Source organism: Salmo salar, chromosome ssa12 (genome assembly GCF_905237065.1).
Source record: "Salmo salar chromosome ssa12, Ssal_v3.1, whole genome shotgun sequence".
NCBI lineage: Eukaryota > Metazoa > Chordata > Actinopteri > Salmoniformes > Salmonidae > Salmo > Salmo salar.
This window is the reverse complement of record NC_059453.1, coordinates 75208047-75224123: the sequence shown is the minus strand read 5'-3', so window position 1 is coordinate 75224123 and position 16077 is coordinate 75208047. Positions and strand designations below refer to the sequence as shown.

The window sequence follows — 16077 nt, the reverse complement described above, 5'->3', positions numbered from 1 at the left end:
CACACAGGTTAAAGCAGTGACCTCAGTCCTTATAGGTCCTGGGGCTCTACTGTACATTCCCAACACATGTGCCCTTTATCCTAAGGACATTTTATTTCTGAACACTGAAAATTGTGAGGTAAAAATTCATGGCATGCCCTGGGAAAAATAAGTATGGGGGAAAAAATATGATTTTCCTTTGATTTGAAACATAGCCCTAATAATTTGTGACCATTGGTATAATACTTGTCCATGTGTCTTTTTGAAGAATATACAGGTGGCTACTATTAGACACCTCAGCCATGATGATCCTCAACCCTGTTTTTAGATGACATCAGGATTATCATAAACCCAGCGGCAGATAAAACACCTTGTAGAACAGCCCCCACCACCATCACCACTACCCTGGGTAATTACACACAGCTTTGAACTGACACTAGGTTTCATTAGCCTGTGTGTGTGTGTGTGTGTGTGTGTGTGTGTGTGTGTGTGTGTGCGTGCGTGCGTGCGTGCGTGCGTGCGTGCGTGAGACAGGGGTTAAGTTATTCCTCTGCAGGACTCTCTCTCACTCAATCTCTCACCCCCTCTTTCTCTCTCTCTTTCGATGTCTCTCTGTCTGTATAGAGCCTGCTGATGTGGAACATTGTGGATGTTTTAGTCCACAGGTGTGGGGAGGTCTGAAGGTCAAAGCTTTCACCCAGAAACAGTAGACAGCGCTGACTATCTTTATTTTATCATCTGTGCCTCAGTGCTGCTTCTTCATAGTAGTGCAACCTTGTTCCAGATTCAAAAGTGTTGAAAACAGATGTCTGAACATTGTGGGAAGTGACCAAGCTAAGCACATAGAAATGTAGTAAATTGAGTGGTACATGAGCATGTTGAAGGTAGAGAAAAGCCAAGAGGGAATTCAAGGAGTTGTATAATATATTAGGCAGTAATACCATCCTTTGAATGAATTGTAAGAGAAATAAATTGCCCAGTAAAGTGAATAGAGCCCTGAGCATGGAGATTATTGCAGAGATATTCTTAACGTGGCTCTGCTCTCTGTGAAGAATTCTCCTTTGAGAGGAAAGGCCTTGGGACTCAAAGCTCTCTTGAGTGCATTGAGTCTGTCCGCCTGTCTGTCTTGGTAATGCGGCAAAGCTTTTCTCTGGTGGTAAATGGCAAGCACTTGTTGAAGAGCCAACCTTGCCTGCTATACCTCACAGGAAATTGAAATGGGAAATTCCAGAGTGGGAGGAAAAAGTTGGACACTTCATCAAACAAATGGGGGTAAAATGTATAATTTCTGACCAAATGTGACTTGGAGAGAATACAGTAAAGTGAGTCCTCAGTTCTGTGTTTGAAAAGGGGAGTTTCTTGGGTTGGCTTGGTTACAGTCTGATGGTAAAACATTAGCATAGGAAAACTCATGATGGATTCAAAGGCAATGTCAAAGTTTTCCAACAGTAGGCCTATATAATAGAAAAATACTCTCTGACAACTCACTTGTAATGTCACTTATATTTTGATTCTATGTAGCCTAATGAACGTAGTGAGTATGGATAACACTTTACTTTTAGAAATGTAATTAATAACGACAGTGTAAAGTGTTACTTGCAATATTTAGCTGTCAAGATTAATATAGTCTGCGGAATTTGCGACTTCTATAGGAGGCAATAAGGTAGAGCTGGAGTATCCGGAAACCGCGCTTCTTCATTGATGAATGAAACGCGAGGGCAGGGCTCTCTGTTTGTTTGAGGAAAGTCGAGCGCCACGATTTGTTTACGAAGGTGCGCGGACGCTCTTCAAGTGTACCTTTTGCTTTATTGGTCTCCGTTCTCATCCCACTGTCCCGGAACAAGACTGGCGTGTTCACTCGCAGCTCCAAGAAGAGAGCGTCCAGTAGAACGGTGAGTGATGCAAGTTGTCGTTTTTCATAGGATCTCACGTTTTTGCAGAAATGTAGTAAAACAATGTTGCATGACAACGGCATCAGTGTAGTTACCAGTTTCCACAAACACTGTGCTGTGTAAATGCAGTCTGTGGACTGTGTTTCTCAATCGGCAAAGCAGTGCATTCCTCTTTGCGCCGTTTCCCTGGGGAACTTACATCTGCTCGGGAAAGATAACGCATCCACCAGTACAAATCAAAGACGAATTAATTCACATTAATTGGCCCGTTGATGAATAGTTGGTTTGTATTCTACGCCAATACGCATACTTTGTCAAACCTTTCCTAGAGACTTCTGTATTTATGAACTCATAGAAAGAGGCACAGAAATCTAACTTTTTTTCAACATATTTTCTCTTTATCAGTGATATTTTGGGGGAATTTGGCCCAGGTCATATACGGGAGTAGGCCTAATGCACCTGGATTTATGTCATTGTAATGTCTCAATATTCCGATCCCTTTCGAGATCATCTGTAAACCTACTCTGTCCCAATGTGAATTGTTGTCATGTGAGAGACAGCATACTGTATGTGTTTGAGGAAGAGATGTGTGATACAAGGAGGTATCATAGATTGGTTCTTCTCTCTGTCACTAGCTGAACACCCTTGAGGAATCAGAGAGTGAACAGCTGTGTAACGTGTGTTGGAGACCAGTGACCAGGCTTCACTTTGCACCAATGGAGGTAGGGACCCTCTTTCTGTCTCCTTCTCTCTTTATACACTTACCCTTACTTTTGCAGGGCGTCTCTCTACTCCCTCCCTGCCAAAAACTTCAGTCAGTATCAGTTAAAAGATTCAGTGGTGGTAGTTGGTAAGGTGGAATAGTGCTTGCTCCTTGTTTGAGAAAACATCCTGAGGAAACTCTGAATACATACTGCTCTTGAATAGTATAGACCATATCTCTATTCCAGTTTGAGCCATTGGATACTTCCTTCTCTGCTAGAACACTGGTCTGGAGGACACCTGTGGGTTACTGAAGCCCTCATGTGTTAAGGTTTTTAATGGACTCAGCCATGCATATCAGAGTCAGCAAGGCATTGTTCATGATCTGTGTGCCCTAACATAAGTTGACTTTAAGAAAGCCATTCATGCAGTATGGGATATTTTAAGCAGTCATTCTACACACACTCTCCACTTGTATTTGTTTTAGAGTGAAAGGAATGAGCGTTGGGTAGTCTTTTATATGCCGCACTTATAAGCTGTATTGTGTTTAGGTATGATTCACTATGAGGCTATATATTAAGACAACATGAATTTTCCAGAACTGTTTAAAATAGTTGAACTGTGTGTGTGCAAAGTGTATTACAAGAGTTATTACTAAAACTGGGTGTGACAAGCAAAAGCTCTATTCAGTGTTAAATCAGGGCACTCATCGATTATTGAAAGCAATAACATTTACCTCTACATGATGGTTTCATTTCTTGGAAGAAAAAGTAGACATCTCTCTTTGTGACACGTCCTCTCTATCAGCAATGTAAGCAGCCCTAATGAAGGCCAAGCCTGGTCTGTCTGTAAAAGAGGGTCCACAATGAGAGAGGTCTCCATTCTGTAAACTATTACAGGGCAACAGCCAACCTCTGGAATGTGCCTTTAGTTGCCTGTGTTCGCAGTGCCACAATAAAAGTAAACCTTTTCCCGACAAACCAACCCAACAGCAGACGTTTCTTACAGACGGCCTTGAAAACTCTGCTTTGTGTGTAGAAGCTAGAACAGTACGGGGGAACTTTATGGCTACAAACATCACTGAACTCCTTTGTTCCTTCCTAAAAGAAAACACTCCAACCAGTCTCTTCCTCTCTGGTTCTCAGCAAAGCATGTTTTCATGCCGATTGATATAGATATGGGTGGTTTATTTTGAATGTGGACTTTAGCTGACCTCAGTGTTGGATATTAGGTAATCGGAGAAGGCAGGTGCGTACATAGTATATACAGTACTGTAGCTAGGCTACTATATAACCCTGCTGTTTATTAACTAAGAGTGACAAAACTACTAAGTCAACACAGGGACCTGCAAGACTGCCAAAATCAGACCTTGAATTGTCTCCCTGAGGAATTATTGATGATGGTCATGGTGTATGTGGGATGGGACTGGGCTATTAAAATAAAATAAATACATCTAAATCTGGTTCTCTATAACAGCCTTAAAACAGCCAGTGTTGCTGATGTCAGACATAGTTCCACAACAGCACCCTCTTTGATGACATGCACTGTGTGAGTCTGGAGGAAAGCCAAGGAGGTTGGGAAAGCCAGGCCATTTAAGAACTGGGTTGAACTCTCAGAAATGAATAACTAACAGTAAAAAGGACTGGGCTAAGTAAGCGCTGAGATGCACACCCCCTTACCATTCCCTACAATTTAACGTGTGTATCTCCAGAATTCTCAAAAATATTGACGCTTTTCTAAATATTCAGGAGCTTGAGATTTCAGGAAGAGTTTGCGCCAGTTTTTTTCTTCTTTCCTTCTTCCGTGCTATAAAGAAGCTTCCGCTAAGCTGGTGTCCTGGAGTTTTATGCCTACTCTTCCGCAGTGGTTTTATTGTGTTGGCTGGTCCCATTCATGCCCTATTGAAGGCCCAGTCAAGTGCCATCCATTTTAAATGACTCAGGTCTACTACTGACCAGATTCTTCACCGACCACTGTTCAGCTTTCATCCAACCAATCACATTCAGTCTGGCTTCTGAAAAAGATTGACTAAAGGAAAACTCCAATAAAAATGTGTCACTTTTGTATAACATGATTTGTTCTCAGAAAAGCAATGTATGCAAACAGTAATATATTATGGGTTACTGTGAACTACAGTCTTATGAATAGACTACAGGAGGAATAGACTACAGGAGGAATAGACTACAGGAGGAATAGACTGCTGTATGCCTAGTTGTATTGATTCAGGGGCTTAGTTTGATTTGCCTCTGGCTTCAGAACAATTCAATCTGTCCATCATTTCAATAATGCCAATATATTCTGATGAAGAGTAGCTGCACATTACTAACCCTACTGCAAGTGTGTCAGAGAGCCAGTGTAGCTGTGTAACCAGAGTTGGCAGCTCTAGGCAGGGTAGGTTAGGATAGGGGAAGACAGGAGTGGATTTAACTTGCACAACGCGCTCCTTTGAATTATTAATGCTAGCCGTTGGCTTGATTGATTTTCTTTGTGCTAATGAGACTCATTACAGAGCTTATTAACATGAGCACTGTGTGAGAGCAGATATCTGATCAGCCTGATCGTGTGACTCACTTAACTCTCCACGGTGTGTTTTACAGCTGCGTTCAATAACTCACCTAACACTGCCAAGGCATGTTGGCGCACCCCTGCCAATGATAATGGTGCTTGAATGTTAACACTTGACCAGTAGTTAACACAAGGGCAGGTTATAGTAATTTTACTGTGACTCCTGGAAAATGTTCCCATTTGCAGTAATTTCTTCTTGCCCGTACCTTAATTCACATGGTACAGTAGGTTAGCAGTACTGTTTGGAAAAAGCCTGCTCTTATATGCACCACTGGCCTAAGCTGAAACCCAAGTTGGAGTAAAATCAGAGGAGAGGGGATATGGAGGGTGTTTGGGTTTGAGTTTTAACCCGGCCTCAGTGAGCGCCCTGAAAGCCCACTGACGTCTGTCCTCACAGTAACCCGATCTGATCTGCATAACACAGACCCACCTTGCTATTCATCATGTTAACAAGTAGCCCAGTCAAATAAAACTGTCAGCCTGGTTTGACATATGAATGCCCCTTTAAAAAGGACCCTCTCGTTTTAGTTCCGAAGAGGCCACAGCACTACGAAGGCGAGGAGGGGGGGGGGGGGAACCTGGTGGCCACCACCACACAATAGGCCTGTTGGATTTACCATGATTCCTCTCTTCTCTGTAGTCTCAGTATTGGCATGGAGATAGATGCCAACCTCCAGTGAAAGCCCTGAAGAGGTTTACTGGTAATTATTGGACCAAATCCCTATCTCCTCCACTCCACTCCCTGTGTCCTTTGAAGTGGAAAGCAGCAACATCTGTGCCGCGTGGTAACACTCATTTAGGTCAGGAGGCAAATGAGATGTTGTGGCGGCTTTTTATTGTGTAAATTTAATGTTTTGTCTTTGTCGTTTAAGAGGATCCAATTTTAAACGCCTGTGTTTTGACAGCGCCGAAGGGTTTTTGCTCAGCAATAATACAAACCCAGAGAACTCTTTAACCCTGAAATTAATCATAGTTTGACCTTTACAGATCCACTGACAGGTTTGGGAGCCTATCCTCCCTCTTTTTCCCCTCCCTTTCTATCTCTCTTACTCACTCTCTTACTCTCTTACTCTCTGTCTCTCTCTGCATCAAAGGCTGGGTCAAGATCAGTTGCTTCTCTGAAAGCTTCTCTATGGGCTCAAGAGGGAGAGGCTGTCTTTGATTGGCTGTAATTCATTTTTTTTAAACTTTCCATTAGATATGGTGGTCACGGAAACAGGGAAGCATGTGGTAGCCCGCTGAGACACCGAGGGCCAATCAGACGGCTCGTGAATTCCAATGGAGTGGCATGTTTAAAAGTTGAGATGAGCCAGAGTTAGCTGCATCTAAAAGTCACCCCATGTGACGCGAACAGAGGTCATTGTGGAAGGACCCCTCCCCAGATAAGAGCCTGTTTTATTAGTTCAGTGTCTCTCCTATCCAGCGCTCTCCTTTTGATCCCCAGTCATATTGAAATATTGTGTTGTAAGCGCTGCTCTTTATGGTCTTTCTGTGTTTGTCTACCTGGAGAGGGGAAATTATATCTTGAGTCTGGATGAGATCCATGTAGTAATGATGCTGCTATCTATGACACCTCTGTAACAGATGCTGAACGCTGCTCAGGGAGATGAAATTTGTGTGTGTGTCTTCTGTTACAAGGGTGTCATCATTTAAGCTAACGATTACATGACGGATGTGTTTGTATTCTTATTTGTACTATGGTAATCTGATGACTGTGTTGTGACCTAGTGGAAACGTCATAAAATAGGCCTACCTGATTACTTCTTATCCCTTACGCAAGCTCACTGGCTCAGGTAACTCTGAGGGCCCAAAATATGTTATACAATGTTGCAAGAAGCTTCAGGCCAGACCCAACTTGATACAGTGTTTCAAGTTCGTTGCAGACAGGCCGTGTATAACTATACATAGTTAGCAATGGAAATAGAAGTTACTTTTTAGGTTTGTTTAGATTGAATTTTGATTAACCACGTGACAGTGATTTTGAGATACGAAGACTTTATTATAATAATGAAATTAAACCGTTCTAGAAATGTACATATGAAAACCATAACTGGCACGCAGATCGGTAGAAATGGTAAGATAAATTGGCATTACACATGAAAGTTTGCTGACTCCTCATGTAGCCTATTACCGGCAACTTCAGGAGAGTAAGGCAGAATCTGCGAAAACCAGTAGGAGCAAGAGGATAGTCGGGTCAGGTAAAAAAATAAATATGATCTTGATCTCTGGCTCCCTCTTGAGTCATTTGAGTGTTATTTCATCAAACAGTGAGCATAAAGCATCAGACAAGCTCAATGCATACAGTGCCTTGACTTTTTCCACATTTTGTTAGGTTAAAGCCTTATTCTAAAACATATTTTTTTATTATCTACACCCCATAATGACAAAGCAGAAATGTTTGCTAATTTATTAAAAATAAAAACCAGAAATATCACATTTACAAAAGTATTCAAACCCTTTATTCAGTACTTTGTTGAAGCACCTTTGGCAGCAATTACAGCTTAGAGTCTTCTTGGGTATGACGCTACAAGCTTGGCACACCTGTATTTGGGGAGTTTCTGCCATTCTTCTCTGCAGATTCTCTCAATCTCTGTCAGGTTGGAGGGGGCGTTGCTGCACAGCTATTTTTAGGTCTCTCCAGATATGTTAGATCGGGTTCATGTCCGGGCTCTGGCTGGGCCACTCAAGGACATTCATAGACTTCTCCCGAAACCACTCCTGCATTGTTTTGGCTGTGTGCATAGGGTCGTTGTCCTGTTGGAGGGTGAACCTTCACCCCAGTCTGAGGTCCTGAGCGCTCTGGAGCAGGTTTTCATCAAGGATCTCTTTATACTTTGCTCCGTTTGTCTTTGCCTCAATCCCGAATAGTCTCCCAGTCCCTGCCACTAAAAAACAACCCCACAGCATGATGCTGCCACCACCATGCTTCACCATAGGGATGGTGCCAGGTTTCCTCTAGATGTGATGCTTGGCAATCAGGCCAAAGAATTTAATCTTGGTTTCATCAGACCAGAGAATCTGATTGGTGGAGTGCAGCAGAGATGGTTGCCCTTCTGGAAGGTTCTCCCATCTCCACAGAGGAACTCTGGAGCTCTGTCAGAGTGACCATTGGGTTCTTGGTCACCTACCTGACGAAGGCCCTTCTCCCCCAATTGCTCAGTTTGGTCGGGCGGCCAGCTCTAGGAAGAGTCTTGGTGGTTCCAAACTTCTCCCATTTAAGAATGATCCAGGCCACTGTGTTCTGGCGGACAGTCAATGCTGCGGAAATGTTTTGGTACCCTTCACAGATCTGTGCCTCGACACAATCCAGTCTCGGGTTCTACGGACAATTCCTGTCAACTGTGGGACCTTATATAGACAGGTGTTTGCCTTTCCAAATCATGTCAATTAATTTAATTTACCACAGGTGGACTCCAAGTTGAAGAAACATCTCAAGGATGATCAATGGAAACAGGATGCACCTGAGCTCAATTTCAAAGTCTCATAGCAAAGAGGCTGAATACTTATGTAAATATGGAATTTCTGTTTTTGTTTTTTTATTTAGTCTATTTTAGAATAAGGCTGTAATGTAAACACATAGGGTGTGTCTATATGACATTGTAAAAAAAAAATGTTCTTAACTGACTTGCCTAGTTAAATAGATTTTTTTTTAAATTTAAGACATGATTTAAAATTTAGACCAATTGGGGACAGCCCTAAAACCCAGACAGCTTTTAGGGAAACACTTGTGATCTCTCGTTGGGTTAAGCCACGGAAGAAGAGTAGCCAGAAATTAAAGTTTAATGTTTCTGCATTGGTACCATCATCAGATTCCTAATGACGTCTCAATTTAATTATTTGCCAACAGGGACAGTTTCGTGGCGAACAAGACACACTAATTTGCCATTGGACAAATATGGTAAGATGAACACATAGGCCTAGCTATCTGTCCATTCCTTAGCCTGTAATTTCAGTAATTTGTGTGGTGTTAAAATAATATTCCGCTAATGTGAAAAATTATGTAGAATTGCATCAAATGTTTATAAAAGGCAATTTTTTCTCGGACCTGCAATACGATGATAGATTCATACAATGTTTTTACTGTAAATGTTATCTTTCCACCCCTATTCTTGTCCACAGTGGTCTGCAAACCCACAACCTTCTGGCCCGCAGCCCTGTGCACTATCAAAATTCCTGCGTTGCCATGTAATGCTTACAGGATGAAGAACAGTTTATAAAACTGTATATCTAAGGCTCAGTTCTGTCCAAGAAGTGTGGGTAAACGGTAGACTTGTTTTCTGCTATCCACTTTGTTTTAATTATTATTTAGGGTATAAAGGAGGGTCACTTGTTTAGTTTTTTTCAAGCGTTCAGGGAGGGTTTAGGTCCAATATATTTTGCTGATGGGAGGGCCATCCATGTAACCCTTATTATAAATAATGTTTACTCCCTAACATTAATTCAATATTTGAAGTCATTAGTGTATGCTGTGCAAATTTTAACTATACTATAATTGTGGTAGTGTATAAGGCTTCACATTCCTACAACCCATCTACTTGCATCTTGTTCTCTAAACAGCCATAAAGCCAAATTGAAGTGCTGTTGATTAAAGTCTTGGCCCGGGCAGACAACATAAGTCGTCTCTCTACCCTGACTTTGACGCTGTGGAGTGGCCGTGTGCCAGTGCCAGAAAACCCACATAATCAGAGAGCCCAGAAGTCACAAGCCAAAACAGGCTCTCTTTGTGTTGACTCGGCATTGTGATGACTTGCATTTTGAGTAGGTGCTTTTCATTCTGGGACCTTCAAAACCTTTTATTCAGTGTTGGGGGTAACTTTCCTCGTTTTCTGATTCTATGGGACTAAATCTTGTTTTAAGCTCTGAGGAGCCTTGTTCTCCACCTTCACTTAGTTGTTTGTGTTTACTGTCTCAGTGCTGAAACGCTTTTGTTTTTCCACAGGGAGGCGAACATGTCTCATACAGACTAGACTGGAGTACATATCCTTTGTCCTAAAGGGCAATTAATTTGCAGCGATAGATATCAAATATGGATGTTTAAAAATGGAACAGTCACCTAGCTTTTATTATTGTGTTATCATTTCTTAATAGTGATCTGCAATTACATCATGTTTTTAACAACCAGGAGAGATGGTCCTCATGGCACTGTGTGTGTTCCACAGCTGATTCCTGAACGAAAACATATCGTAATCTTGTGCCAGACTGGGGGTATCCCCATCTATTTTCCTATACTGTTATTAGAGGTCATACTGAACAGGTGCCAAGCACTCTGGGTATTGGACAGAGACAGATAGGCATCACAAAATCCCTCTTTGACCCAGAGAGAGACTGGAGAAGAGGATGAAGTCAGACTCACTAGATAGTGATGTAGACCAGCTTATCTACAGTATGTAGGAGAGAGGGAGAGGGCAAGTGAATCCCAATGTCTGGAGAAGTGCATTTGGTATTCTGAATCAATTTGTAACTTTGACTGTCATTGTTAGTGTAACTTTACATTCCTGTAGGAAAACATTCGTCCTCGTGATTTTGTTCGTTTTGCATACAAACCCTGCTTGTTTTCGACTGCTAGCGGATGCGTCGGAGCTTCCGACTGGAAGCCAGTGGAGAGAGCGGAGGAGCGGGGTGACGTGAGAGAACTTGGGAAGGTTGAACACCAGACGGGCTGCGGCGTTCTGGATGAGTTGTAGGGGTTTAATGGCACAGGCAGGGAGCCCAGCCAACAGCGAGTTGCAGTAATCCAGACGGGAGATGACAAGTGCCTGGATTAGGACCTGCGCCGCTTCCTGTGTGAGGCAGGGTCGTACTCTGCGAATGTTGTAGAGCATGAACCTACAGGATCGGGTCACCGCCTTGATGTTGGTGGAGAAACGACAGGGTGTTGTCCAGGGTCACGCCAAGGCTCTTAGCACTCTGGGAGGAGGACACAAGGGAGTTGTCAACCGTGATGGCGAGATCATGGAACGGGCAGTCCTTCCCCGGGAGGAAGAGCAGCTCCGTCTTGCCGAGGTTCAGCTTGAGGTGGTGATCCGTCATCCACACTGATATGTCTGCCAGACATGCAGAGATGCGATTCGCCACCTGGTTGTCAGAAGGGGGAAAGGAGAAGATTAATTGTGTGTCGTCTGCATAGCAATGATATGAGAGACCATGTGAGGATATGACAGAGCCAAGTGACTTGGTGTATAGCGAGAATAGGAGTGGGCCAAGAACAGAGCCCTGGGGGACACCAGTGGTGAGAGCACGTGGTGCGGAGACAGAATCTCGCCACGCCACCTGGTAGGAGCGACCTGTCAGGTAGGACGCAATCCAAGCGTGCGCGGTGCCGGAGATGCCCAGCTCGGAGAGGGTGGAGAGGAGGATCTGATGGTTCACGGTATCAAAGGCAGCAGATAGGTCTAGAAGGATGAGAGCAGAGGAGAGAGAGTTAGCTTTAGCAGTGCGGAGAGCCTCCGTGACACAGAGAAGAGCAGTCTCAGTTGAATGCCCAGTCTTGAAACCTGACTGATTAGGATCAAGAAGGTCATTCTGAGAGAGATAGCAAGAGAGCTGGCCAAGCACGGCGCGTTCAAGAGTTTTGGAGAGAAAGGAAAGAAGGGATACTGGCCTGTAGTTGTTGACATCGGAGGGATCGAGTGTAGGTTTTTTTCAGAAGGGGGTGCAACTCTCGCTCTCTTGAAGACGGAAGGGACGTAGCCAGCGGTCAAGGATGCGTTGATGAGCGAGGTGAGGTAGGGGAGAAGGTCTCCGGAAATGGTCTGGAGAAGAGAGGAGGGATAGGGTCAAGTGGGCAGGTTGTTGGGCGGCCGGCCGTCACAAGACGCGAGAGTTCATCTGGAGAGAGAGGGGAGAAAGAGGTCAAAGCACAGGGTAGGGCAGTGTGAGCAGGACCAGCAGTGTCGTTTGACTTAGCAACGAGGATCGGATGTCGTCAACCTTCTTTTCAAAATGGTTGACGAAGTCATCCGCAGAGAGGGAGGAGGGGGGAGGGGAGGAGGATTAAGGAGGGAGGAGAAGGTAGCAAAGAGCTTCCTAGGGTTAGAGGCAGATGCTTGGAGTTTAGAGTGGTAGAAGGTGGCTTTAGCAGCAGAGACAGAAGAGGAAAATGTAGAGAGGAGGGAGTGAAAGGATGCCAGGTCCGCAGGGGAGGCGAGTTTTCCTCCATTTCCGCTCGGCTGCCCGGAGCCCTGTTCTGTGAGCTCGCAGTGAGTCGTCGAGCCACGGAGCAGGAGGGGAGGACCGAGCCGGCCTGGAGGATAGGGGACAGAGGAAATCAAAGGATGCAGAGAGGGAGGAGAGGAGGGTTGAGGAGGCAGAATCGGGAGATAGGTTGGAGAAGGTTTGAGCAGAGGGAAGAGATGATAGGATGGAAGAGGAGAGAGTAGCGGGAGAGAGAGAGCGAAGGTTGGGACGGCGCAATACCATCCGAGTAGGGGGAGAGTGAGAAGTGTTGGATGAGAGCGAGAGGGAAAAGGATACAAGGTAGTGGTCGGAGACTTGGAGGGGAGTTGCAATGAGATTAGTGGAAGAACAGCATCTAGTAAAGATGAGGTCAAGCGTATTGCCTGCCTTGTGAGTAGGGGGGGAAGGTGAGAGGGTGAGGTCGAAAGAGGAGAGGAGTGGAAAGAAGGAGGCAGAGAGGAATGAGTCGAAGGTAGACGTGGGGAGGTTAAAGTCACCCAGAACTGTGAGAGGTGAGCCATCCTCAGGAAAGGAACTTATCAAGGCGTCAAGCTCATTGATGAACTCTCCAAGGGAACCTGGAGGGCGATAAATGATAAGGATGTTAAGCTTGAAAGGGCTGGTAACTGTGACAGCATGGAATTCAAATGAGGAGATAGACAGATGGGTCAGGGGAGAAAGAGAGAATGTCCACTTGGGAGAGATGAGGATTCCAGTGCCACCACCCCGCTGGCTCGATGCTCTAGGGGTATGCGAGAACACGTAGTCAGACGAGGAGAGAGCAGTAGGAGTAGCAGTGTTATCTGTGGTGATCCATGTTTCCGTCAGCGCCAGGAAGTCTAGGGACTGGAGGGTAGCATAGGCTGAGATGAACTCAGCCTTGTTGGCCGCAGACCGGCAGTTCCAGAGGCTGCCGGAGACCTGGAACTCCACGTGGGTCGTGCGCGCTGGGACCACCAGGTTAGAGCGGCAGCGGCCACGCGGTGTGGAGCGTTTGTATGGCCTGTGCAGAGGAGAGAGAACAGGGATAGGCGGACACATAGTAGACAAGCTACAGAAGAGGCTACGCTAATGCAAATGAGATTGGAGTGACAAGTGGACTACACGTCTCGAATGTTCAGGAAGTTAAGCTTACGTTGCAAAAATGTTATTGACTAAAATGATACAGTACTGCTGGCTGGTGGAGTAGGCTAGCTAGCAGTGGCTGCGTTGTTGACTTTGAACGTGTAGCTGGCTAGGTAACCTCGGTAGTTTCAGTACTACACCTTGTCATGATACAAAGCAACTTTGTAGCTAGCTAGCTAACATAACACTAATCAAGACGTTCCTTGTATTGTATTTAGTTTCAACAATGCTGCTCGTCGGTAATAGTTGGCTAGGTTAGGAAAAATGGCGTCGCGGGGGACGGAAATAGCTGGCTAGCTAACCTCGATGGCTGGCTAGCTAACGAGTGGTAGATATAACTAATTACTCAACTACCACAATTATCTTACATGATCAAAGACGACTATGTAGCTAGCTAGGTAGCATTGCTCAGATCAAACAAATCAAGCCGTTGTAATGTAGCGAAGTGGAATATTACGTCGAACTACAGCGGGTCGCTGCTTACGAGTGCTCGTAGACCTTGTGGTTGCTGTTTACATGTTTGTTCCACTCAGAAATTAGGAAAATAAATGGATCAATGCACTCTCCCCCTTGATGTGAATAAACCCTGGATTTGCCTGAGAGCTCCATCCCCAGTAATTTCTAACCATGAAGGCAGTGTTCTTCTCTGCTTTAGAATCTAGAGGACTTATTCAGCCTGCATCTCCACTGGTGCTGATCCTGGCTTAATGAACTGTCACCTGGAATAAAGGGGGGAGTCTCGCAGCCGTCAGCCCCACACTGACTTCACTATGTACCACAGCCAACAATTTCCACCCGCCAACACTTGTTAGTGTTTGCACTGTTCATTCATGTCACTTTACATGTTCTTTCCCGTTAACATCAGGAGATGCAGTCATTACCTCTGTGTCCCTTAGGCCAGGGTCAGAGGCCAGCGCTGACACACTGTCACACACACTGGCTAAGATACCGCCACAGCTGTGTGTCTGGTGTATCCAACTTCATCTCTGTCCCCTCACCTAATTACCAGCCCCTCTCCACTTCCCGTGACTATTGGCATGTTCAGCAGTCTAACTTTTACCTTCTGTTCATCTACAGTCCCCTTACTCTGCGCTGGTGAACTCAGATGAGTCCTTTTATGCAGGATGATGAGTTTGCTGTTACACCACCTAGTTGTTATTTAAAGTATTAGGATAGATTTCAGCTCTAGCCCAGAGTCACCAGCAGAGGTCAGTGTTTGTATCTGATGTTATCGCCTGGCATTTTCATCATCAATATGGCCAGAAAGTTAGTTTCTCACTGTCGATTCTATTTAAAAAAAAAATGTATCCATATAATGTGTGTATATAATCAACATAACAAACAAATCAGAAGAGTGGCCCAAGTCAGGTGGCTAAATGACAAAACAATAGACATTTTCACACTTTCACTTAAATGTTTCCCTCTGGGATGGAAAATTATGGCATTTCCTATTTTCATTATGTTACTGAATCCCATTGGAGCAGTATTCATTTGTTTAGTCACAAAAAATGGATTTGATGACACAACAGTCAGTGTTAATGTATTTGATTGGTTTATTGATTTAGTCAACTGACTGGATATTGGTTGCCTTTAGTAGCATATTGAGCTGCAAGCATGACCAAGGTAGAATTCAATCTAACCAACACAGTGGTATATCACATTGTTTAAATGTTAAATCATATTTGAAGTGGTGTAATAAATGAATGTTTATAAGATAAAATGAACATGTTCTGGTGTGTAGGTTTGCTTGTATCTGGCCCAAGATGTCTTGCGGGCTGTGTTGCATCTATTCCCTCATGCTCAGGCTTTTCATATTGCGTATTCTGCATCATCTGAGGAGTGGGCGAAGTGTTATTTTGGTCCCCATCACATCCACAGCTCACAATGACTCAAAGCACACAGCAGAATCCATGAGTGACGCAGTCGCAGATATCGTCAAAGCTCAACAACAAAACAGAGGAGGATTATTATAGAGACCAGAAAGATCCTTCATCACCGGTCAACATTTTATGATGTCCCAAAGATTCTATTCTGTGCGTACAGAAGCCTTTTTCTCTTGGCTATGCATATTGAGGTGTTTAAGTGTCCATACTTTGTGTGTGTGTGTCTATTAATAGAAGATGCTAGTGAGCCCTGTGTTTCACAGATGAAAGAGTAGCCGCTCTGCCCTTCTGGACTCTGCTTATCAATCCATCTGAAAGGAGAGGGAGAGGTCAGGAAGTTGCCTCTAATAGGAGGTCTGAGGCACTGCCAGCTTCCTGTGATCAGAGAAGGGACAACGTACGGCTTCCAGAGATCCTGAACACCCCAACACAAATACGCACATCCTCTCCTTCACAACCTCACACACAAACACACATTCAAAATTCTATTTACCCTAACCCTAAATCTATTTACCCTAACCATAACTCTTACCTTAACCCCTAACCCTAAACCTATTTACCCTAACCTTAACCCCTAACCCTAAACCTATTTACCCTACCCATAACCCTACCTTAACCCGTAACCCTAAACCTATTTACCCTAACCATAACCCTACCTTAACCCCTAAACCTAACCACTAACCCCTAATCCTAATTGTAACCCTAAACATAACAACCTAACCCCTAAGCTTAAAATAGCCTTTTTCCCTCATGGG

General features: G+C 44.3%; 1 protein-coding gene across 2 annotated transcripts in view; it reads left to right on the top strand.

Moving 5' to 3' along the window:
- The first annotated feature begins 1680 nt into the window (after positions 1–1680).
- The window catches only part of LOC106565843 (prickle-like protein 2), a 119613-nt gene continuing 105216 nt past the window's right edge, over positions 1681–16077 (top strand). For both annotated transcript variants that reach the window (XM_014133429.2, XM_045691772.1), the window contains exons 1-2: positions 1681–1871; positions 2507–2593. The gene's annotated coding sequence lies outside the window, so the exon portion shown is untranslated. The remainder of the gene's footprint in view (positions 1872–2506; positions 2594–16077) is intronic.